Raw genomic sequence first — 24859 nt, forward strand, 5'->3', positions numbered from 1 at the left:
TCTGTACCCGGAGCAGAGACAGACCCCAGCCTCCTCCGCCTGCGCAGTGACCAGGGACCCCTCCCCACACGCCTGAGCCCCCCACAGCCCCCAGGTACAGCTCAGCAGATGCGAGTCAGTGGCCAGAAGGGACCCAGGCCCAGGCAGGAGTGGGACTGAAAGAAGAGAGCAGAAAACAAGCAGGAGGGAGGTGGCTTTTTCTGTCTGGTTCTGACAGTCTCAATGGGGCAACTCTGTCCGTCTCCCCCCCGCCACCGCCTGGGACCTGTCCCCATGGCTTCTGTCACGGCCTGGCAAAGGGAGGCTGAGTCCCAGCAGCTTCCTGCCCCGGCCCAAGTAGCTTTTGGGGAGAGAAGGTTGAAGGAGGGAGGGGCCACTGGAAGCCCTTGGGGCTGGCTCTGCCTGTGACAAGAGAAATGAGGTTTCCCCATCACTGGAGAATGTGGGTGTTGATCCCCCTGCCTTTTGTAGGGTCAGCCAGTGATCTGCTACTCAAACTAATCCCCCCCGCCTATAACGACCCCCCTTGGTCCAGAGCTGCCTGAGACTCCTTTCTGAAAGGGCCATTTGGGGGACCAGCTAGCTCAGCTGGTTCAAGTGTGGTGTCAATAATACCAAGGTCATGTGCTCCAGCTGACTGCTGGACAGGTGGGATGGGGCCTGTCTTCCTTTAGTTACCTACTATGGACAGGCAAGCAGAAACAAGCAAAAGCCAGAGAGCTTTGCAGAAAGCAGGCCAGACATCTGGTAGGAGGAACCTCCACCATGCCCAGAGGCTGTGCAGGGCCAGCCTGCTGGGAGGAGACTCTGGCCACCTTCTTCCCTCCCCTCTCTCAGCTTTCTCCCTCACCAAGGGGGTGGGCTGAAAGGGACTTGTACCCTGCATCCAGCCTGCTCAGCGGCCTTCCCCAGAAGTAGAAGAAACTTTTGGGAGGGCTCTTATCTTGACCCCATTGCACTGACCAGAGGTCCTGAATTCTTGCTCCCCCACCTCGCCCCATATCCACCCAAATGCCGCCTGTGGGGCAGTCTCTCTGGCCCATCCTGCTCCTTTCACACTCTAGGGCAGAGCAGCCCCAGTGCTAGGGCTAAGCCATGGGTGGGTGCTGGGCGAGGGCTAAGAGTTTGCCTGAGACCTCAGGAGCCAGGGTGAGGCACCATCCCAGGCGACTCTCTGACGGGAGCAGAAGAAGATTGATGGGGGCGGGGAGTGTTGGGAGAGTGTCCAAAAGGTTGTGTAGCTTGTTGCCCTGGTGATGGGTCTGGCCAAAACACATACCCTCACTGTGAGCAGGATTCATACCTGCACAGGGATACCCCATTGGATTTCTAGTCCAACACCTTAAACACTCGGCCATCACAGCTGGGAGCTTAGTCTGCCCCCACGGAAATGTGTCTCCATCTCAAGGGAGCAGTAGCCGGATTTGCTCCCATCTTCTCTCGCCTGCTCTCTGGTGCTGAGGGGCTGCCCCTCCCTGCTGCCCCAGCTCTTATCCCTGCAAGACACGTTGTGCAGAGACCACTGGTCTTTGTGCCACAGCGCGTGCCTGGGATGCGGGACTGAGGAGTTTCCCCAAACCCCTACCCTGAGCCTCCTGTAACCCAACCCCTAGATAACACCATCCCCAAGCCACCTATGCACTCCCCTTCCACCTGCATCCCTGCCCCATCCCTGCACTGCTAGTGAGTCCACCACACTGGACCCTGCCCCGCAGAGCTGATACCCAGCAACCACCATGCCCAGTGGCCCCTCTGCCAGAGATCTCCTCCAGATATCCCCTGTGCCCAGCCCTCTTCTACCTATAGACCCCTCCCCCAGTGCCCAGCCCCCCCCCCTCCAGACCTCTACCTTTAGCACCGGGAGGGGGGGGCGGAGCCTGGCAGTGGCAGGGACCAGATGTGCAGGCACCAGGGGCAGCAGCAAATGATGCAAACTCAGCCCCTCCTACCCCCTGCATCTCTAGCCTGGTTCCACTATGCCATGTAGTGCCACGTAGAGTCTCATTCCTGGAGCCCCTGGGCAGTGAGAACAAGCCCTTTGCCTCAAATCAAAGAACCAAGCACAGTCCTTACGAACCTTGTGGTATTGAAAGTTGAATTTGTAACAAGGAGCCTCTTTCTCCCAAGTGTTCATTTAGCTTCAGAGTTTAAACTACTCTGTGCTGCTGCACAAGTGACACCACTTCCACCCAGTACCGTGCAGAACCTGGAGGATTTGCTGTAGGCAGCAAGACAGAGTCGTCAGTTGCCTGTACTTTATCCCAGCAGGGTTCTCTGTGTGGCCCACCAGACTGTTTCCTGTTGTCCATGGATAAGAGTAACCAGATTCCAGCACAATTACACCACCCACAGGTGGGGGCTGGTTTGATGCTGAACCCCATGGCTCAACTATGAGACCCCCACATGCTACCTGAGTTCTGGGACCCAGGCTTGCTGGTTGAATTGTGTGTGGCAGGTGACTTCAGGCTGTGGAAAAATACAGCCTTATATCTCCCTGGTTATGTCTACACTGTCATGTTCTTGCGTTAAAGTAATTGCACAAGAGAGCATCTGCACTGGCATGTGTCTTTGCGCAAGAGCATCCGTGCCAGTGTAGACGCTCTCTTGTGCAAGAAAGCTCTGATGGCCATTTTCACCATAGGACTTTCTTGTGCAAGAAATGCATGTCGCCTGTCTACACTGGCCTCTTGCACAAGAACAGTTGTGCAAGAGGATTTATTCCTGAGCAGGAGCATCATAGTTCTAGCGCAAGAAGCACTGATTTCATACATTAGAATGTCAGGGTTTTTGCTCAAGAACTCCCCGCCAGTGTAGACAGGCAGGAAGGTTTTGCGCAAAAGTAATCGCTTTGGCACAAGATCGCACCCGTGTAGACACACCCCCGAGAGAGAAGTGATGGGACCAGGCAAAACAAACTGCATACTTACTGAAGTAGCTCAGTGAGGTGATTCTCAGAGCGCAGATTTAATGGTTCCTGGTTCAGTCCCAGGCTTTGACAGTCCCTGTGGCTGCTCCCTTGTTTGGTTCCTCTGTGGAGAGCCTGCCTGTGCCCCCTGGAAGGTCCTTGCCTGCCCTGCTGCTCCACCCAGCAGCTGTCAAGTCCTGCCTCAGCCAGGGGAGGGAAAAGAAGCTCCCCTTAGAGCTGGAGTCAAACTAGCTCTCTAGGGATACCTGCTGGGGTCAAACCAGCCATGTAGGGACACACAGGCTATGTCTACACTGGCACGATCTTGTGCCAGAGCTATGCAAATGAGGCTAAGCGTGGAATATTGCCCAGTCTCATTTGCATGTCTAATGAGCCCCCATTTTTGCAGAAGAGGCTCTTGCTCAAGAAGGAGCTGTCTACATTTCCCTTCTTGCGCAAGAAAAACCCTCTTGCACAATTCCGTTATTCCTGAAAATAATCAGCCATAGGTTATGTCTACCCTGCCTCCCTTCTTGTGCAAAAAAAAAAAAAAAAAAAATGCAAATGAGGCAAAGCGTGGAATATTCCTGGGTTTGTGCAAGAAAAGGCGCTGTCTAGACCGCTCCTTTTTGCACAAAAGCCTCTTCTGCAAAAACGGAGCCTCATTAATTATGGAAATGAAGCACAGCGATATTGCACGCTTTGCCTTATCTGCATATTTTTTGCATAAGCGGGGGCAGTGTAGACACAGCCTTGCTGAGCAACTACTCCAGGCCTCTGCTCTGTAAGCTGAGTATGGAAGAGCCTTTTGGGGCTGCTGCTTTGTCCCGGTTTCTCTGTCCACAAGGGCAGAAACAGAATCCTGGAATCACCTTCTGCCCAAACTTGCCCTCTTGGGAACAGCTGGTTGCAGAAGGTGAGGACGGAGGGTCAGTGCCCGTCTGCCAGTAGCTCCTGGGGTCAGAGGCAGGGCGAGGACTCTGCAGCAGAGCATCCTGTGTTGGTATCACGCGTGACATCACAATGCCCCGATGCACACGGCCAGACACCCCCTCCCAGAGCAGCAGCAGGCTGGGAGGTCAGTGCACTGGGATGGAACAGGCTGTCAAGCCACGTTGGCTCCTGCCACCTGCTGCTACATGGCACCACATTTTGGAAAACCCTGTTCTCTGGACACTGCCTTTTTTCCTCGTAGTCTCTGAAAGCAGCAGGGGGGATGGGCCCCGGATGGGGAGGGTGCGGAGAATATCAGAGGGGTTGTTGCCCAAGGAAGGAGTGTGGCCGAAACACAGGCCTCGCTGTGAGAAGGATTTGAACCTGCACAGGGAAACCATATTGGATTTCTAGTCCAACACCGTCACCACTCGGCCATCAGAGCTGGGAGCTCAGCACTGCCCCAGAGCCAGGGAAACTGGTAACTAATCCCAGTGCCCAGGCCTGATGTCGCCTGCCCCACAGAATTCACACAGCAAACCTGGCTCCCAGCTCACAGGGGGAGCTGGGGGGTTCGTTGCTGGGCCGTGGGGTGAAGCATCAAACCAGCCCCCTCCTGTGGGTCCTGTGAGTGTTGCAGAGTCTGGGCCCCTGGCATCTAGGCACCAGCAAACAAAAGGTCTGGGGGCCACATAGTTGGTCCCTTCGGGGGGGCCCTGTTAGTCTATAGCTCTGACAGGTGAAAAACCAATGAATGGTCCTAGAATGAGAGAATCCTGCCTTGTGTCCGTGTTTGCTGTCCCAGAGAGCGGCCCAGAGAGCGGCCACACATCTCAGGTGGAACGGACTCTCACTGACCGCAGATTGTGATGGACCCTAACAAGGAATTTGTCCTGAACGCAGCAGAGCTGGGGCAGGACACAGGTTCTGTCTACACAGAAAAGTTATTTTGGAATAATGGCCGTTTAGAATAACAATGCCAAAGTCTGTGCAGCAATTCTGTTAATGTGAAATAATCTGAAATAACAGACGGCTTATTCCAACTTCTGTAAACCTCACTCTATGAGGAATAACGCCTGTTCACAATTAGCTATTTCAGAATAATGTGTGTGGAGATGCTCCACTTCCTCTACTTCAAAATGCCCCCTCCCTAGGCCCATTCTAAGTTATTTCTCCCAGGGCTCTAAATCAGTAGCTCGTCTGCATTAGGGGAGCCTGCCTCGGACTATTCTGAGGTTTCCCTGCAGTGTAGACGTGCTAGTTCAAAATAAGCTATTTTGGAATCACTATTCAAGACCAGCTTATTCCAAAATCAATGTGCCGTGTAGACATAGCCAGAGAGTCCTGAGAGATGAAGCTGTTGGTGGGAAGCCAGGAGAGCTGAGCCCAGCCTGAGACCTGAGTTTCCCAGGTCCCCAGCAGAAGCTGTATATGTAGGTCCCATGGTGTAAGGGGCAGCACTCAGAATTCTGAATCCTGCAATGTGAGTTCAAGTCTCAGTGGGACCTGCTGGGGCAGGGCTGGTTGCTGTGAGCTCTTTGTGCTCTGTGGGTTTTACATTCCTTGTGCTGAGATTCGCCGGGGCAGTTTTACTCCTGTGCTGGGTGTCTGAGGCCCAATGGAGCTTGGTCCCCAGACTGATCAGACTTGTGGTCAGGTGCCTGATGCTCTCCCAGCTGTAGGGCAGGTCACCTACTCGGCCCATGCTGGAGGAGCCAGACAGTGTGAGCTGAACAGAGGGTTTGGGTGGGGAGGGGGGTTGTATATTTGGGGAAGGGTCTTGAGTCCTGGCTCCCAGCCACATGCCTTGGCACAAAGACCAAAGGCCCCTGCACAAAGTGCATTGTGGGAATAAGAGTTGGGGCAGCAGGAAAGGGGCCGGCCCCTCAGCACCAGCGAGCAGGCAGGAGAAGATGGGAGTGAATCCTCCTACCTCTCATGCGCAAAGGCAGCACTAGCCCCTCTCCTAACACTCCACCAGGCCCAGCAGCTCCGTGCCCCACTCGGTGGGTTTTTTCGGAGACCAGGGAAGAAGAGGGAGGGGTCTCTGGATGCTCAGAACCCCCCGACTCTGCCTGTGAGAAGAAGGAAGGAGAACACCACAGACACTGAGGAATGTGGCTATTGATCCCACTGCCTCTCACGTGCTAAGTGAGGGCTCTGCCACTGGAGCTAATTCCCACGGCTGTGAGCAGTTTTCCTGCCCCACCCAGCACGGGTGGGCTACACGGGGCCAAATATCGGAAAAATCTCTTCCTAAAAAATGATCCGCAGATTTGCATTTGTTCTGCGGGAGGGGATGGGGAGAGCACAGTCTAGATGTAGTCTAGACTCAGGGGTGATGGGACAGGGTTTTATGTAATGATGACAGAGGTGCAGAAAGCAATAAGAATTTTTTTCTCCAACTCAAGATTCTGGGTGACAGAATGAAACTGGTAAGTAGCCAAATTAAAAATAAATTAAAAAGAAGCATTTTTGTGCCCAGTGGAACTCCTTGCCACAGGATGTTGTGAAGGTGAAATCTACAAGAAGGTCCAAAACAGAACTGCATAATGTAATGCAGGAAAGGTCAATCAATGGCATTGAACCAGGATGGACAGGGCAGGTGTCCTGAGCTGGTGTATTCTAGAAGCTGAGAATGGGCAACAGGAGGGATCACTTGACAATTGTCTGTCCTGAGGATTCCCACTGGGCAATGAAATTGTCTGCTGTTGTGAGACAGGATCCTGGGCTAGTTGGGCAACTGGCATGGCCCAGTCTGGCTGCTTTGATGTTTTGTTTGGTTTCTGTTCTTGTCCCCTCTGGGCAATGGAAAATGGACCCACATACCAAAGGGGACATAACGTAGCCTGTGAAAGGCTAGTGTAGGTAAGGAAAGATAGCCAGTCATGTGTCCCTGATGGTCTAGTGGTTAGGATTCAGCACTTTCACTGCTGAGTCCTGAGTTCAATTCCCACTCAGGGAAGCAAGTTGCAGTTTCCACTTGAGAACTACCCACTTGTTCATCTTATCTCATTGTTACAGCAGCTGTGACCCAAGAGGTTCACTCAGGGCCCCTTTCCCACCTCTCCCTCACTGCCAAGACAGCACCTGCCATTTTCACAAGCCCTTCAGAAGGGGCAGAGCTGGGTGACTCAAACTGCCCCTCCCCTCTCCCATGTGGGCAGCCCTGCAGGAAGCTCTGTGGCGCACACAGCACTAGCCCAGCGCAGTGTCAGGTCGGCACAAGATCCATTGGTTCAGTTTGGTTGTTGAAGGAGACAACCCAGAACTGGCTCCAGCCCCCACTCAGTAACCTGGGGAAATGACCCACCAGGCCTGGGCCCCTCGGAGAGGCAACGATTCCCCACTGGCCAGGGCAGAGCCTCCCTCTGACACAGTCATGGAGCCTTCTCCCCCTGGTCCTGCCTCCCCCTTCACTCAGCTCTCACTGCTCTGTGCTGCCAGGGAGGGGCCTCACTGCGAGAGCCGCCTGGGCAGGTTCCTGCCACAGAGACACGTCCCAGAGCAGGACGGATGCTCAGACCGACACTGAGTGTTGCTCAGTGCTGGGGTGAGACAGGGAAGGAGAAAAGGGTCTAACGGCGCCTGCAGCCTTTCAGAACAGCTCCCGGCCCCGCAGCCTTTCAGAACAGCTCCCGGCCCCACCCCAAGTACCAACCCTGCTCAGGATCCCCAAGGGCACTGACACAGACTCCCTGGCACAGGACAATCCCAGGCTTCGGTTCTGCCGGCCAGAGTTTTCCCCTCTTCTGTTTCCTGTCAGCTCCCTGTAAAACACCCCACAACGGTAGATGAGGGTGAGAGTGGATAAACCCAGCTGTGCTGTAGACTGGCTGTTAGGTGGGGTAAGAGAGGTGTTCCTGCCGCCTCCCGGAGCAACTCACATATGTAAGAAAACTGTGGGTGAATATCTTTACACATTTGTCAGGATGGCCAAGTGGTCCAAGGAGCCAGACTTGAAGTTCTGTCTTTTCCTCAGTTGGGTGTTCTGGTTTCTAAATGGGGATGTGGGTTCAAATCCCACTTCTGACATCTCTTCCTCTTTATATCTAGAGAAGTGACCTCATTTCAATGTCTTACCTGACATTGTAGGAGCCCTTGCTCAGCATTTCTCCCAGGCTGCATCTACACAGCAGCGTTCCTTGGGAATAACAGCCATTATACTGCAATAACAATGGGATCGTCTACACTGCAATTCCATTATTCCGATGTCTGTAACGCTCCATCCAGACCAGTGGTCTGTGGAGCCAGGAGGTTTCCAGGCTGCAGACAGCCAAGCCCACAGGCAAAGACAAAGTGGAGTTGTTGGGACTTAAGCCCAGCAGGGTCTCCATGTGGCTCCCAGACCTTTTGTTTCCTGTTTCCAGGGGCACACATTCAGCAACACTCACAGGCCCCACAGGAGGGGGCTGGTTTGATGCTTCACCCCACGGCCCAGCAACGAGCCCCCAAACTTCGCCTGTTCTAAGAGCCCGGTTTGCTGTGTGAATTTTGTGTGGCAGGAGACATCAGGCCTGGGCATTGGGATTATCTGCCAGTTCCCCTGGCCCTGGGGCTTTGCTGTCTTCACATCTGTGATGGCTGAGTGGTCAAGGTGTTGGACTAGAAATCCAATAGGGTTTCCCTGAAAAAGTTCTAAGCCTGCTCATAGCGAGGCCTGTGCTTTGGTCAGTCCTCCTGCTAGTGTAACTCTTCTGCCAGGTAGTGCTGGCAGCAGCCAGGCCTGGGTTTGATGTCTAGGGGTTTCTCTTCATTCATCTCACACAAAACTGGCTTGAGCCCCCACCCAGCAGCCTGGGAAATCCACCACCACCACCCCCCCCCCGAGTACCTCGGGGAGGTGATGCTTCCCCACTCGCCAGCACAGAGTCTGAATGTAGAAAAGAAACTTTTAATGAAAGAGGGTGAGAAGTAACGTGGCATTCGCCTGGGAAAATACCACAAGCAGGGTTCAGAACCAACCCACAAATAAGTCTCGGCTCAAGTGGCTTGAGCAATGTCCTTTGCCAGCAATGTAAGTCCAGCAATGTACGTGTCCCACTCACGTGCCCAAACTTTCTCTGTACCCCACTCACGGTTGCTGCCCTTGCTCAGGGCAGATAAGAGCTCAGGCGTGATTTTCAGAGTTCACCTCCCACTCTTGGAGGGAGTGGGCATAGGAGGCATCTCACCCACTCCGTTCGCAACCCGCCACTGCTCCTACTGGCTTGCTGCCAGCTACTCCCACCAGCTACCCTGCTGGCCACCTGCCACTGTTCCTACTGGCCACCCACCAACTACCTGCTCTTGCCCCTATCGTTCACCCTGCTGGCTGCTTGCTCCTGCCAGCTGCTGCTTTTATGATCGGGATCGGTCTGGCTCTGGGCTAAACCCAGTGATTTCTGTTCTTTGTCAGTTTCCTTGGTGATTTCAGCTCTTGGCCCCCCACCTAGGCTGGACAAAAGATTCCAGCCCCCACTGGAATAATATTTCGAAATAACAAAGAGATTCCTTAAGGAGTCTGTTCTAGGTCTATCCTTAGAATGGGTAGTGGGGGAGGGAGAGGCAGAATGAACCCATCTCATAGCTCATGGCTGGAGGACATGTGGCCTGCTGGTTCACGCTCCTTCCCCCCACACCCTGAGTCCACTGTACTGAGTCTGGAAGGGGAAGGCTCGTCCATCCCAGACTTTTTTCAATGACAGTGTCTCTCCTGCAAGCACTGGTGTCATATTTTACAATTCCTACAGTTAGAGATAAAATGGTTTGTGACCCCACCAAAGCCAAATTAGTTACAATACTCCACATTCCATTCTCACAACCGATCCTCCATCAGGCCTATAGCACTGGCTGAACTGGATTTACATAGCCACAGCCCGGATTCATTTCGCAGCCCAGCATCAGCTGTATTTCCATATCAACAGTTGAGTATCTTGCAGGGCTACACAACTGAAGGAGTGTCCCCACACCTAGGACTGCTCTCCCCTTTCAGCTGGCTGTACTGGAAACAGTGGTTGAGACCCTGTTTACTTCTGCAGTGCAGACATACCCTGAGCGAGTGGGGGTGATACAGGGGGAGCAGCTCAAACAGGCCAAAGGGTTGGCCAGGAGCAGGACATGAGCCCTGCAAGGCAGCAGTGACATCATAAGTGTTTTGTGCAGCACCTCAGCTCATTGGTTAGGAGGCAGTGACCTCACAGAGGGTCCATGACAACAGCCAAGTGGGACAGGGGCAATCTGAGAATACACAGTACAGGGTGTTTGAGCTGCTCCCCACGAAAAGCGGTGAGAGGGGGCCCTTGGCTGTGGGACCCACTTGTGCCTGTTGTTCAAGGTTAAATAAGATCTCGCCCAGGAGGCTGCCTGTTCCCTTCCCACCTTGCATTGGCTGGGAATCAAATCAAACAAGGGGCAGCAAACGCCAGGCACTGTCACGGTCTGGGCCACAGATAAAGACCCTCTTGGAGCTATGGTCCAAGGAGGAGTCTCTGCGGGCCCTGCAGTCCATGCGGAGGAAGTGGATATTTATGGCCGAATGGTCAATGGTCTTACAAAGAAAGGCCACCTCCCTCCTACCCCCGCATCCTATACCAAGTCAGAGTCAAGGTCAAGGAATTGCGGCAGGGGGATGTGAGGGAAGCTCACTGTGAAATCAGACGAGAGACGGACACTGTCAGTAAACACTCATATTGGAAACGCTCCTCTGGATGCTGGGCCCACCAGAGCCGTGTGCCGCTGCCATCTGCCTGCTCCGTGGACATCTTCCCATTGCAGAGAGCGCACCGAGCCAGACTGTGACTAGACAGCCCGTCTCTGGGCACCCAGGGGCTACGTCGACACTGCAGGCTTCTTGCTCAAGAATGGCCGTTCTTGCGCAAAAACTTGAGGAGCATCTACACTGCACGTGCGTTCTTGAGCAACTAAATTTACAGCAAAACGTATGAAAAGAGGGCTTCTTGGGCAAGAGTTATTCCTCTCCCCATGAGGAATAAATCCTCTTGTGCAAGAGCTCTTGCACAAGAAGGTAGTATGAACGGGCAACAGTTTTTTTGTGTGCACGAAACCCCTATGGCTAAAATGGCCATCAGAGCTTTCTTGCACAAGAGAGCGTGAACACTGCCTCGGTCATTCTTGCGCAAAAGCATATGGCAGTGTGGATGTGCTCTTGCACAAGACGTTTTGCACAACAACTCTTGCACAACACAGTTCTTGAGCAAGAAGTCTGCAGGGTAGATGTAGCCAGGGGGTGTTTGGGTTTCTTATCAGCACTGAGCTTTGTACAACAGCCCAGGGAACATTGTGAAAAGCCAAAACCTTCCAGCCCTGGGTGTCTCCGGCCAGCCAGCAAGTGGCACAAAGGTTCCTGGTAGTGCTGGCTTGGGGTAGGTTGAAACAAATTCACACAATTCAGATGAGGTGGCCCAATGGTTAAAGGGATGGACTGTTAATCCCTTGTACTCTGCAGGCATGGGTTCAAATCCCATCCTCATTGGATGTTTGCAGCCCTTCCTCTTGCTTCTCTCAGATCTCTCTTCAGTTCAGTGCCAGCCCCTCCTGTAACCCTGCCTGCCCCAGCCCCTCCCACTGCAGCCTGGGGAAAGGGGAAATCTCCACAGAGACACTCCTGGATGGGACCCTTAATCCCTTCTGCCCTCAAGGGGAAACCTCACAAAGGAGGCTCCAGGCAGCCAGGCCAGGGGGGTCTCTGAGATTCCTGCAGCCTGTCACACCTGGCTGTTGCCATGGACCCTCTGTGAGGTCACTGCCTCCCAGCCAATGAGCTGAGGTGTAAAAGTTCCTTGTTATGTCACTGCTGCCTTGCAGGCTCATGTCTTGCCCCCAACCAGCCCCTTGGCATGTGTGAGCTGCTCCCCCTCTGCCCCCCTCACTCAGGGCTGGTTCTGGGGCTCACACAGGGAACATCAGAGGCTGCTCAGGGGGCCACATGGCCCCAGGGTCACCTTTTAAATGTCAGGGCAAGCCAGGATCTATCCCGTCCCTTCCCCAAGACCCCACCCCTTTGCTGAGCCCCTGCCCTCCCCAAACCTTTCCATGGACTCTTGGTTACTAATGGACACTCGCCACTAATGACATAATCACACCCCAGCCATTTTGCTAGGGCTGCAGCTGGGGAGAAAAGTTTAATTTAAATCATTAAATGATTCAGCGTTTGAACTGTCTCATGTTAGTTGATCAAACTTCATTTTAAATAAAGGAAAACATTACGGCAAGCACAAAAGTTTTCGGTGCCACACCCCTAGAGACTCTGGAACAAAGAAGACACGTGAGAAGAACCCAGCATTCTTCCTTTTGCTGAGACATGGATGGATCTAGCTCAGGTTTCAGTCAGGGGGTCTGTCTGCATGTGAAGTACCTGTGACAGCCCCTGTGCTCCTCTGCCCCTCACCAACAATGCCATCTACTTGGGGGAGAAGTTGCCCTGAGACTTGCAAAAGGAACAACATGGATAAATTAGCATTATTCACACACCCTTCAATAGCTCAGCTGGCAGAGCAGAGGACTGTAGTGTGTACTTGGCAAGTGATCCTTAGGTTGCTGGTTCAACTCCGGCTTGAAGGAGCCATTCTTTTCCCTCCAACATGGCCTTAGCAGATAGCAGTCAAGGTTGTTACCTTGGGTCCCTGTCTTCAGAGACCTGCACTTCAATTGACAAAAGGATTGTGGGGATGAGCTGCCAATCACATTTCTTGGGCTGTGCAGGTTCTGTCCACATACAAAAGTTCTTTTGGAACAATGGCCGTTATTCCACAATAACAATGCAAGACTCTACACAGCAATTCCGTTATTTTGAAATAATTCTGAAGTAACAGACGGCTTATTCCGACTTCTGCAAACCTCATTCTAAGAAGAATAACACCTGTTCCAAATTAGCTATTTCAAAATAAGGCCCATGTAGCTGCGCCACTGCTGCTAGTTTGAACTAGCCCCTCCCCGGGGCCATTCTAAGTTATTCTTCCCAGGGCTCTGAATCGAGACAGCTCGTCCACACTGGGGAGCCTGCCTCCGACTATTCTGAGGTTTCCTTGCAGTGTAGACGTGCTAGTTCGAAATAAGCTATTTTGGAATCACTATTCAGGACTTAGAAACCTGCAATGTGAGTTTAAATCTCAATGGGACCTCCTGGGGTGGGTTTGTTGGTGTGAGGTTTTTCACACTGCAAGCTTTTTGCACAAAGTGGCCGCTCTTGTGCAAAAACTAGCGGAGTGTTTACCCTGCATGTGCATTCTTGCACAAGAAAATATACAGTAAACCATTAGAAAAGATGGCTTCTTGCACAAGAGTTATTCCTCTCCCCATAACGAATAAGCCCTCTTGCACAAGAAGGCAGTGTGCACAGGCAAGAGGGATTTCTTGCGCCAGAAACCCCTATGGCTAGAGCTTTCTTGCTCAAGAGAGTGTCCACAATTCTCTTTATAAGGAGATATACCATCTCATAGAGCTGGAAGGAGCCTTGAGAGGTCAGGTAGTTCTGTCCTTGCGCTAATGGAAGCTCCAAGAACCATCCTTGACAGATTTGCCCCAGATACCTAAATGGTTATCTCAAGGATTGAATTCATAACCCTGGGCTTAGCAAACTAACATTCAAATAACTGAGCTAGCCTGCCTTGCTTTTAGGGCTAACGCACACAGCCGTGTGGATGTGCTCTTGCACAAGAACTCTTGCCCAAAACCGTTCTTGGTCAAGAAGCCTAAAGTTTTTCATATTTTTTTGTTTAAAAAATACAGGCAGTCCCCGGGTTACGTACAAGATAGGGACTGTAGGTTTGTTCTTAAGTTGAATTTGTATGTAAGTCGGAACTGGTACATATTGTAGGGGAAACTCTAGCCAAACATTTCTCCAGAGCTCAGTTTTATTCTCCCACACCTCACTTCCCTCAGTCCTTTATTCTCAAGCTGAAGTGTCTGCTGAGAAAAGCCGCTCTGTGTCTCCCTCGTCTGCTGGGGAGGGGAGCGCTAGCTTCGCGTCTCCCTGGTCTGCTGGGGGGAAGCAGCTAGTGCGGGGTTGCCTCACCCCGTTTGTAAGTAGGGATCCGATGTAAGTCAGATCCATGTAACCCGGGGACTGCCTGTAGTTCAAACAATTGTTCAATGGGTCCCAGGCCTGGAATTGTGCTGCAGCCACCTCCCTCGCTACAGTCGCTGGCTCCATGTGCACTGGCCTTCTGTCTTGGTGCTGGCAGGGGGTGGGAGGTGGCGGGTACCGATGGGTAACAGGTGCCAAAGCGCATACAGAGACGCCAGCGTCTGCATCTCTGCAAGTGACCTCACTGTGCACAGCTCAGCTTTTAGGAAACACTCTCCTCCTGTCTGCGCCTAACACTAGTGTCACTGTCTGCTCCTGAGGGGTCCTGTCTGGGGGGAAATGGCAATTCCAGGGGACACTTGCCCAGTGTTGAAACATCTCACAGATAACATGGCAAAGAGGAAGCCAAAGAGAGTCTACATCTGCCAGGAAACATCACAACTGTCAACCCAGATGGGACTTGAATCCACAATCCCTGGTTTAAGAAGCCATTGCTTTGTCCATTAAGCTACTGGGGCACACTAAAGATAACAGAGACAGAAATTCCCTCTTCCAAATGCACATTCCTCAATTTTTAGATGCCAGATTCAAGCCGTTGGAAGGAGCCAGAAACACAGGGGGGGCTGATCACACCCCGCTGAAAACCAGCTCTCAGGAGGCACCTCCAGCTGCCCCCAGAGTGTGGGTCACCCCACACTAGCCATGGATGAAACTCAACACGTTGACATCTCATCTCCCTCCCAAAGCCAGGGGCTTGTTCCCACAGCCGCAGCCTCAGCATGGAGCCGCACTGGCGCTCACTGCTCGTGGGGAAGGGATCGGGTCCCACAGGATCTGGGGCTGGCGGGGAATGGGCAGTTGTCACTGAAGGGGAAGGATAAAACGCAGCCACGTTGCCGAGGGCAGGGAGAGTGGCTGGGGCTGGGCTGGCAGCACCGTGGGACGGCCCTGGGGGAGCTCTGCAATGTGACCCTGGCTCCCAAGGCAGCAAGTGCAGAATCCCCCTTGGCGAGAGCAGGAGGCTCCAACCGGCCTGGTTTAAATCCGTCTGACGGGCTGGACGACCCCGATGCTGGAGTGTCAGAGCCCCTGTCAACCAGCCTGTGTTTGTCCCCTCCCCCACCAGGCAGGGAAGGGCCCACGCTCCCAGCAGGGAGTTACAGGCACGTCTCTCGCACTCAGACGACCATGGAGCAGGACTCACTGGCCAGTGTGTGGTACCCAGGGACTTACAATGGGAGTCAAAGCCCTGCCTGGCCAGTGCTAGTCATCTCTGCACCAGCTCCAGGTTTCTGGTTTCCTTCTCCCTAACAAACCTCCCCAATCAGCCTTTTCCTGAACCAGCAGTTCCATGGGTGGCCAGGGGAGGCCTCTTCTGTGTCCCAGAAGGACCTAGGAAAATGTGAGCAAAGGCCACAGCAAGGTACCACTGGGAGTTGAACCCAGGATCTCCTGTTTACGAGACAGGTGCTTTAGCCAGCTAAGCCATGGTGCCCTCTGCAGGACAGTACCTAAAACTTCTATTCTATGGTCCCAGACAACACCTTTGACTCCCAAAGTGCAGCCAATCCCCATTTCCCTCCCGCCCTGGCAGTGTCTGGCTCCCTGGGCACAGAAGGCTACAGCTCAGTGGGCAGAGGCTCTAACATGCACATCTCCCCCAGCTGCTGGGACTGTGGAGTTGGCCTTGAGATTTAGTGTTGCTGGGGGAAGGGATAAGTGCAGCAAACACTGATCATCTGGATTGTAAGCCCTTGGGTCTCACAGTTTGGGTTGGAGACCCCAGGTGGGGGCCCGGCCTCCTTGGGTCGGTCCCTTCCTGAGGGCACAGAATTAAGGGAGAATTCCTTTGTCCTATACCAATCCGAATTGGCCAATGAGCAAGTCACAAATTTTGTGTTCACATATAAGTACAGGAGAATGGTCTCTTACAGTAATGATGGCCAAGTGGTTAAGGAGTTGGCTTAAAAATCCAAAAGTTTTTCCCTGTGCAGGGTTGAATCTTGCTCACGCTGAGGCCTGTGTTTTGGTCATACCCCTAACAAGGGCAACAAGGTTGACTGCCAGCTGTTTGCACATCTGGACCCAGAAATATCCTGAGCCTTGGTTCTGTCGGCCAGTTTCTTTTCAGCTCACTGCAAACTGCCTCCCAGCTGTAGGTGAGGCTGAGTGTGCATGAAACCAGCGGTGCCTGACCAATGTGTCTGCTTTTCCTACCATCCCTCCATCTGTACCTGGAGTCGGCTTCCTTCAGTTGAACTTTGCCTTGTCCCCACAGCAGGAAGCCAAAGGGAGCAAAGAGCAGAAGAGCAGGATGCTGGTGGGGGTGTGCTCTGGGTTTGATTTAGTGAGTCTTAGTTTGACTGGCTGAATCAAGTTCCAGAAGATTGATCACAGCAATTCCTCTCCAGCTTGACGTGGTTCTTGTTCTTCTGTACAGAACAGCCAATGGGCGTTCAGATCTCAGCCTTGCTCAACTGATGGGAATAGAAACCAGACACCTAGCAGGTTTGAACTGGTTTCAGTTGAGGGACCCGTCTGCCTGGTTTACATGCATTGGCACAAGAACACATGAGGGGTTTGCTGACGTTTTAAGAATCCCTGTACAATAGAAATCCATGACTGACACACCTGGAGGTGAAAATGTTTCACTTAGGATAATCAACTTATTAAGGGGGCACTTGAGATTGAACCAAGGACGTCTACAATCGGCACTCAAACACTACCACTGAGTTACACCCGACAGTGGTTGTACTTTTCAGCCCAGTGTTGGGAACTTAGCACCTGGCAGCACTGGTGCCTGCAGGAGCAGACTGTCATCCTGAAGCAGGAAGACCAGGAACTCCCCCCAATACTTCTCTAGACCCTTTGCTCCCAACACGGGGGGGGGGGGGGGCTGTGTGCCTCGGGAGGAGTGACCCACATCATATCCCCAGCATTTCTGCCCTTCATGGATGGACCTTTGGGGGCAGGCCCAGATGCTCCATCCTCTCACTCAACTCCTATCACATACTAGAGCAGGGCAGCACCCAAGGGTAGGGCTGAGCCATGGGGTGCTGGGCAAGGGGCAGAGGCTGCAGGAGCTGAGAGTTTCCCTAGAGCCCAGGGACCTATAATGAGGCACCATGGCCCCTGTCTCTCTCGGAAGGCGCAGAAAGGGATTGACTGGGGGCAGGGAGAGTGGCTCAGGGCTGTGCAGCTTGTTGCCCTGGTTAGGGGTGTGGCCAAAACACAGGCCTCGCTGTGAGCAGGATTTGAACCTGCGCAGGGAAACCCTATTGGATTTCAAGTCCAACGCCTTAACCACTCGGCCATCACAGCTGTGAAGTCAGCAGTGTCCCAAGATCAGGGAAAGTGGTAAATAATCCCAGTGCCCAGGCCTGACCTCACCCGCCCCACAGAATTCACACAGCAAACCTGGCTCCAGAACAGGGCAAGCTTGGGGGCTCATTGCTGGGCCGTGGGGTGAAGCATCAAACCAGCCCCCCTTCTACGGGGTCTGTGAGTGTTGCTGTCCCTGCTGTACAGACAGGGCCATGGAGGCAGGGAGAGATTCACTGAATGGGCCAAGGTCACCCAGCGAGTTAGAGCCCAGCTCTGCCCCCAGCTCCCTGCCCCACCCACCGACGTGCTGACTCCCTGGCTGCCAGGGGGCTGTTTGCATTGGCCTCTTTTGCTGTCTTTTCTGCTGTGAGACATTGGGACAGTTGGCCAGAGCGTCCCGCAGTTGCCATCTCCCTCTGTGCAGGTGCTGTCCAGAGCCCCGACTAGCAAACACTGACACTGCTGTTAGGTCCAGACTAGAGGGGAGAGTTTAAGGGTTATTTCAGGAGAAGGGTTTTCTCCCAAAATAATCCCCGGCCACACAGAGTATCCAGAAGTCACTTCCCCACCTCTCCCTTGTCTGCTCTGGAGCTTAGCCCAAAGTCTGATAAACTCTACTCTCCCACCCAACAACCTCGGGGACTCCTCTCCCGCCCAGCTCCTCACACCACGGAGAGTGCAGGGCAGCCACTACCCCAGAGTCACCACTTCTGGTCTCTGCCTAATAGTCAAGAAGTTCTGCTTTACCCAAACCACACAGGCACCCTCTCACCTCTGGCTAGCCTCATGGCAGATGTAAGATTTTCTCACTAATTTTTCCCAGGAACTTTGCAGGCAGGCATTGGTGGTATAGTGGTGAGCATAGCTGCCTTCCAAGCAGTTGACCTGGGTTCGGTTCCCAGCCAATGCAATGTAAAGAGGGAGCCTCAAAGCTCCTTGCTGAGCTTTTATTTGAACCCTGAAAAAACAGGCACAAATGGGTTCTGCAGCTGCGGGCTGCCTCTCACTGCTCTTCATCCTCTCAGAGAGCGTGCACAGTAATGTGGTTCCTCCCTCACATACCCCTGTCACAATTCTTTGACCTTGGCTCTGACTTGGTAGGATGCGGGGGTAGGAGGGATGTGGCCTTTCTTTCCTAGACCATTGGCCAGTTGGCCAAAAACGTCCACATTCCTCCACATGGACTGCAGGGCCTGCAGAGACTCCTCCTCGGACCACAGCTCCAAGAGGGTCATTATCTGTGGCCCAGACTATGATGGTGCCTGGTGTTTGCTGTCCCTTGCTTGATTTGATTCCCAGCCAATGCAAGGTGGGAAGGGAACAGGCAGCCTCCTGGGGGAGATCTTATTTAACCCTGAACAACAGGCACAAGTGGGTCCCACAGCCAAGGGCTCCCTCTCACCGCTTTTCGTTGGGAGCAGCTCAAACAAAACTAATTTGGCTATTGTGGGGTCTGCATGGGGCTTGTACCCTTGACCTGGGCATTATTAGCATCAAGCTCTAAACAGCTGAGCCAGCAGGCCCATGAGTAGCCCCACAATAGAGGGAAGAGAAGAGTTTCCCTGCTATTGGGGAAAGCAGGCCAGGCCAAGGCCATTTTAGCCCCTGGGTCTGTGCAGGCTGGAGCCTCCTCTTACCAATTTTCTGGCCTATTTCCTGAAAAGCTCACAGTCTTTTGCCTATTTCTCTTTTCCTGTCCATAGCAGGCAGCTAAAGGAGGGAGACAAGGGTAGAACAGTCACCACAGCAAACATATCTGTGGCCAGCACAGGGCTTGAACCCAAGACCTTGGCATTACTAGCTTCAAGAACTAACCAACTTTACTAGCCAGCCAACCCAAAGACAGCTCACAAATAGCCCTTTCAGAAAGGCGTGTCCGGCAGCTGAAGGGCTGTCTCTGCAGCTGCCAATGGCTCTTCTCTGACAGGGCCACTAGCGACTCACTGTGACGTGGGCTGGCTAGTCCAGCTGGTTTGACATTTGGTCAAGGTGGCTGCTGGCTGGCATGGTGCACTGAGACCCAGGGCAAAGAGGCAGCTGGAATCTCTTGCTATCAGCATCTTACCTCCCAGCTTCTTCCCTGTCAGCAGCAGCCACAGCCCCTTTCAGGCCCTGGGTCAGCCCAGCAGTTCCATGGGTGTCCAGGGGAGGCCTCTTCTGTGTCCCAGAAGGACCTGGGAAAATGTGAGCAAAGGAAGCAACAAGGCACCACTGGGAGTTGAACCTAGGATCTCCTGTTTAAAAAAGGCAAGCTAAGCCATGGTGCCCCCCTCAAGCTATTGGGTGAAACTGCTCTCTGGCCCCAGACAACACCTTTGACTCCCAAAGTGCAGCAATTTCCTTCCAGCCCTGGCTGTGTTTGCGGCTGAGCTGCACAAAGGAAGATACAAGATCCCTGCTGGGGTCTTTGCCGGATGAACATGCCTGAGGAAAGAAGCTGGAAGCGCAACAGACACACAAAAGGGGACGAGGGACAGTTTGAGTCGCACACAAGGCTGGTGGCGCAGCTCAGCCAGTGACCTTATCCACTCACAGAGCTTCACAGCTTCTCCACGCCCCGAACCCCACCAGGCAAACTGCCCCATGGGCCTTGCCCGCACCATGCTCAGGGCCTGGGGATTTTCTGTCCTTTTGCCAGACCAAATAACTAGCCCCCCCTCCTCCCGAGTCTCTGCCTCCCATGGGCCTTCTCATCCTCAGGCCAACTTTGTCTCCAGACAGACCCTGCTCTGCTATAGCCACCTCCCTCTGGCTGTCACTCCTGGGCCTTCTAGAGTAAAATGTGCCTCTTCATTCTGACTTTGAATACCTGGGCTTTTAGCACTAAGATCTGCATCTTACACCAGCATTTGCTAGTGCAGGGTCTGAACAACTTCTGCAGAGAGGTAGAGAGCAACTGTGGCACATTCCTGGTATTTGTTTCAGAAAGCAGAGGAACGTAAACTCTTTGCCAGTGAGAGAAACTGTCACCCCAGATGGGACTTGAACCCACAATCCCTGGCTTAGGAGGCCAGTGCCTTGTCCATTAGGCCACTGGGGCACACAGAGCAACCTGCCAGGGAAAGAAATTCACCCTTCTAAATGGCCCTTCTTCAACTTTTAGCTCCTGATGCAGCCCCTTTGAAGAAGCCAGATACACAGGAAGGGCTGATCACACCCCTCTGAAAATCAGCTTTCCATGGGTATCTGTAGTTGGCTCTGAGTCATGGGCCTTGACATCTCGTCTCCCTCCCGAAACCAGGGAAGTGTCTCCCACCGCTGCAGCCTCCTGAGGCTCTATGGCCCTGTCTGTACAGCAGGGACAGCAACACTCACAGCCCCACAGGAGGGCCCCTGGCCTAGCAATGTGGCCCCCTGAGCAGCCTCTGATGTTCCCTGCTTCAGCCCCAGAACCAGCTCTGAGTGAGGGGGAGCAGCTCACACATGCCAAGGGGCTGGCCAGGGGCAGGACATGAGCCTGCAAGGCAGCAGTGACACCACAAGGGCCTTGTGCAGCACCTCAGCTCATTGGCTGGGAGGCAGTGACCTCACAGAGCAACCATGGCAACAGCCAGGCAGGAGAGGGGCAATTTCAGAGACCCCCATGGCCTGGCTGCCTGGAATCTCCTTTGTGAGATTTTCCCTTGAACTCTATGATTATTGTCCTCACTTTCCTATTGTTTGTCTGTGTGGTCGCTGTCTGGTTTGTAACTGTTTCTCTCTGCTGTATCATTAATGTTGCTGGGGGAAAATCAACAAAGGTGGTGGAGGGTGATTGGTTAGGTAAATCATAATAGTATGTTAGCTTTGGTTAGTAAAATTATATTAAAATAATTGGTTAAGTAGGACTCAATTTTCACTATATAAACTGGGGTCCAAGGAGACCAGGGAGAAGAAGGAAAAGGGGAAACGAGAAGAGGAAGAAGGAGGGAAAGGGAAAGGAAGGAAGAAGACCAAGAAGGAGGACGGAGACCTGGAAGCAGAACTCCCCTCTAAGCCAGCCTCAGACCAGAACAGCCAGGGCTCCTCTGCATGACTGGTGAAATGTTTTGCTGAGTGAATTCTGTGGGTCAGGTGACGTCATGCCTGGGCACTGAGATTATTTATGAGTTTCCCTGGCATACTGTTACTTAGAGCTGTGCTGGCCGAGTGGTTGAAGTGCTGGCCTTATAAAGTCCAATAGGGTTTTCCTGTGCATGTTCAAAGCCTGGTCACAGCAAAGCCTGTGTTATGGCACATTTATGTTGGAATAAGCTGGTCTTGAATAGTGATTCCAAAATAATTTCTTTTGAACTAGCACGTCTACACTGCAGGGAAACCTCAGAATAGTCCGAGGCAGGCTCCCCAGCGTAGATGAGCTGTCTCAGAAGAATAAGTTAGAATGGCCCCGGAGAGGGGCTAGTTCAAACTAGCAGCAGTGGCGCAGCTACACAGACCTTATTTTGAAACAGCTAATTTGGAACAGGTGTTATTCTTTGTAGAATGAGGTTTGCAGAAGTCAGAATAAGCCGTCTGATTCTTCAGAATTATTTCAAAATGACGGAATTGCTGTGTAGACTCTTGCAGTGTTATTGTGGAATAACGGCCATTGTTCCAAAAGAACTTTTGTGTGTGGACAGAACCTGCACAGCTCAAGAAATGTGATTGGCAGCTCATCCCCACCAGTGTTTTGTCAATTGAAGTGCAGGGCTCTAAAGACATGGGGACCCAAGGCAACCACCTTGGTTGCCTTCTGTTAAGGCCAGGCTGTAGGGAAAAGAATCACTCCTTCGAGCCAGAGTTGAACCAGCGACCTAAGGATCACTTGCCAAGCACACACTACAGTCCTCCGCTCTGCCAGCTGAGCTATCGAAGGGTGCTTGACAAATAGTGGTTTGTCCAGGTTATCCCTACTGCAAGTCTCAGGGCAAGCGCTCCCCCAAGTAGATGGCATTGCTGATGAGGGGCAGAGAAGCACAGGGTCTGTCACAGGTACTTCACATGCAGACAGACCCCCTGAGTGAAACCTGAGCTAGATCCATCCATGTCACAGCAAAAGGAAGAAAGTTGGGTTCTTCTCATGTGTCTTCTTTGTTCCAGAGTCTCTAGGGGTGCGGAAGGGTCAGGTCCACAAAGAAACAAATCAATTGAATGAACCTTGGTCTAGAAACACCCCTGAGGGTTTCCTTCTATCTTTGGCCTGGAAAAGTCATCTGTAACAATGTGGTTTCTCTGTAACCCTAGTGGAAGGCCTGTAGCTATTCAGTAGGTCTAAGCTAAAGCTAAAGCAGGCTGTGCTGGAAGAGGCTGGGGGTGGGTGACTGAGTGTGGTGGGGACTGTGGAAAAGGACCCAGAAGCTTGATGCTGAAACTCCCCCTCAGTCTGGAGTTTCACACCCTGACGGATCAGAATAAAGTGCCTCAAAGGAGCTACAGCCCCACAGCCCGGCCTACGGATGGCTCAGCCAGTGGGTTAGAAGCACCGGGACACAGAGAGACTCAGGAGCTGCTCAGAGACAACCAATGGTGAGAAGCAGAACAATTCCCCGAGCAGTCGATTGATTCTGGCTCATTTGCTGGGACTTAAGGAGAACAACAAAGTCCTGAATCAAGTATCAGAGGGGTAGCCGTGTTAGTCTGAATCTGCAAAAGCGACGAAGAGTCCTGTGGCACCTTATAGACTAACTGAAGTGTAGGAGCATAAGCTTTCGTGGGCAAAGACCCACTTCGTCAGATTCATCTGACGAAGTGGGCCTTTGCCCACCAAAGCTTATGCTCCTACACTTCAGTTAGTCTATAAGGTGCCACAGGACTCTTGGTTGCTTTAACAAAGTCCCGAGTCTCCCCCCTGTGACTGGCCCCTGCTCAGCCAATCAGAACTGGGACTAGAACTGGAAGGTTATGTCTACACTGGTGGGTTATTACGCAAGAAGGGCCACACTGCCCACTCGCTCTTGTGCAAGAAGTTTTAAAGTAAAGTGTGGTAAGAAAGGGCTTCTTGTGCAAGAGCTCAGGATAGGCGTTTCTTGCACAAGAGAGCGTCTACACTGCCATGGATGCTCTTGCACAAAAGCACAGCCCACACACACCAGCATGGATGTGTTCTTGCACAAGAACCCACCAGTGCAGATATAGCCCAAGGGACCTTCAGAGACAGAGTCCAGTCCCCTGCCTCACAGCAGGAAAAACACCATTCTGATCAATGTCTGCCAAAGAAGGAAAGCTACCAGGAGTGGGGTTTGAACCCACGCAGACAAATGTCCATTGGATCTTAAGTCCAACGCCTTAACCACTCGGCCATCCTGGTAGTGGGAGAAAGAGCAGACATGAGAAAGTTCTCTCCCCAAACAGCCCAGGGACTCCCTCTCAGAGCATGTGCCCATACCATCCCTGTACCAGGGCTTCCCACCGCGAGGGCGAGAGCTGCCCCCTCCTCACAGCGAGGAGGGAAGCAGGGAAAAGGGAAGAAAAATGAGACAAAACCCAACATCCCCAGGGATTCCAAGGGACAAAGGCCTGGTGGGGAAAATATGCCCCCTCCCTTCAACCAATGTTTTCCCTGCCTTGCATTCGGCAAGCCCCCAGGGATCAGGCCAGTGTTTCCAGCCTTTGTGTTTATACCATGGACAGACAAACCATTCACAAACTTTTGCCAGACCGGTAACATTTTATTTACATATCACTGCGCATGCACAGACTGCACTGAGCACCGCACCGGGCTAAAATCTACTCACCACGGGCGGGCAGATTGCCCTAATTGCCGAGCCCTGCATATCTGCATACGCATTATGCAAATAAGTGTAAATATCTGCAAACGCTGATCTGCTCACTCCCCCAACCTCACACATGCTGGGAGCTGGGAGCAGTTTCCCTGGACCCAGGCTGGGATCAAAGCCACCTCTGCTGGGAGCAGCCCTGGGCCAGATCCGCCCCCTATAGCCCTGGGGGGCTGCTCTCTGGGGAAGGGGAGGGGGTATCTCTTACCTGCCCCCGCAAGGGGCAGGGACTGGGCTGGGGGCACTGCCCTGGGAGAGGTTCCTACATCGCACCGGCCCTGCGGGAGATTCCCCCTCCTGGCAGGTGGCACTGAGGGAGCTCTGAGGCTCCAGGGCAAAGGCCTCCAGCCCCCCAGTCCCTGGGATTAGGAGGCCCTGGAACCAGGCCCCCTGGAGTAGCATTGTGGCCAGGGGGCTCTGACACACAACGGGGCTGGCCCCAGAGCCCAGGGCCTAAGCTTGCCCAGGCTCATACCAAGGGGCTTTCTGTGGTGCTGGGCGGGGGAGGGAGGCCAGGCCCAGGCCAGTGGGAGAAGGGGCAGCGCCTGCCAGGGCAGCAAGGGGAGCTGCAGGGAGCGAGACGCGGCGTTTCTGCCTGGATCATTCAAGGGTCCTTCTGCGGGTGAAGCGCCTGTGACACCCCTGTGCTGCTGGGTTGCTCTGCCCCTCCCATTCGGGGGACTCTTGCCCTGGCACTCATGAGAGGGCCAACATAGGCAAAGCAGCCTGCCCCAGGCACCTTCCATAGCTCAGCTGGCAGAGCAGAGATCTGTAGCGGGTGCTCGGCAAGTGCCCTTAGGTTGCTGATTCGACTCCAGCTGAAAGGAGAGATTCTTCTCCCTCCCCCTGGCTGCAGGCCCGGCCTTAGGACCAGGCGGCTGCCTTGGGTCTGTCCCTTTGGGGCCTGCTGCTACAATTGACAAAAAGGTTTTGGGT

The 24859-nt window shown here is 53.2% G+C and overlaps 1 protein-coding gene and 8 non-coding genes across 9 annotated transcripts in view; 4 read left to right on the forward strand and 5 right to left on the reverse strand.

Annotated features, from left to right (window-relative positions):
* LOC142820483 (butyrophilin subfamily 1 member A1-like) overlaps positions 1-24859 on the reverse strand; it is a 646031-nt gene that overhangs the window by 478910 nt on the left and 142262 nt on the right. The gene's annotated exons all lie outside the window — the stretch shown is intronic.
* On the forward strand, positions 6732-6803 carry TRNAE-UUC (transfer RNA glutamic acid (anticodon UUC)). Its single transcript has one exon. It is a non-coding gene; the product is annotated as a tRNA-Glu (tRNA).
* TRNAL-CAA (transfer RNA leucine (anticodon CAA)) lies at positions 7765-7873 on the forward strand. Its single transcript has 2 exons — positions 7765-7802; positions 7828-7873. It is a non-coding gene; the product is annotated as a tRNA-Ser (tRNA).
* On the forward strand, positions 12311-12400 carry TRNAY-GUA (transfer RNA tyrosine (anticodon GUA)). The gene is given in 2 exon segments: positions 12311-12347; positions 12365-12400. It is a non-coding gene; the product is annotated as a tRNA-Tyr (tRNA).
* Positions 15287-15360, reverse strand: TRNAT-CGU (transfer RNA threonine (anticodon CGU)). Its single transcript has one exon. It is a non-coding gene; the product is annotated as a tRNA-Thr (tRNA).
* Positions 17105-17186, reverse strand: TRNAS-UGA (transfer RNA serine (anticodon UGA)). The gene has a single exon. It is a non-coding gene; the product is annotated as a tRNA-Ser (tRNA).
* On the forward strand, positions 18028-18099 carry TRNAG-UCC (transfer RNA glycine (anticodon UCC)). Its single transcript has one exon. It is a non-coding gene; the product is annotated as a tRNA-Gly (tRNA).
* Positions 20157-20229, reverse strand: TRNAR-CCU (transfer RNA arginine (anticodon CCU)). Its single transcript has one exon. It is a non-coding gene; the product is annotated as a tRNA-Arg (tRNA).
* On the reverse strand, positions 23372-23454 carry TRNAL-UAA (transfer RNA leucine (anticodon UAA)). Its single transcript has one exon. It is a non-coding gene; the product is annotated as a tRNA-Leu (tRNA).

The sequence above is a fragment of the Pelodiscus sinensis genome, chromosome 19 (genome assembly GCF_052426305.1).
Source record: "Pelodiscus sinensis isolate ZL-2025 chromosome 19, ASM5242630v1, whole genome shotgun sequence".
NCBI classification, from domain to species: Eukaryota; Metazoa; Chordata; order Testudines; family Trionychidae; genus Pelodiscus; species Pelodiscus sinensis.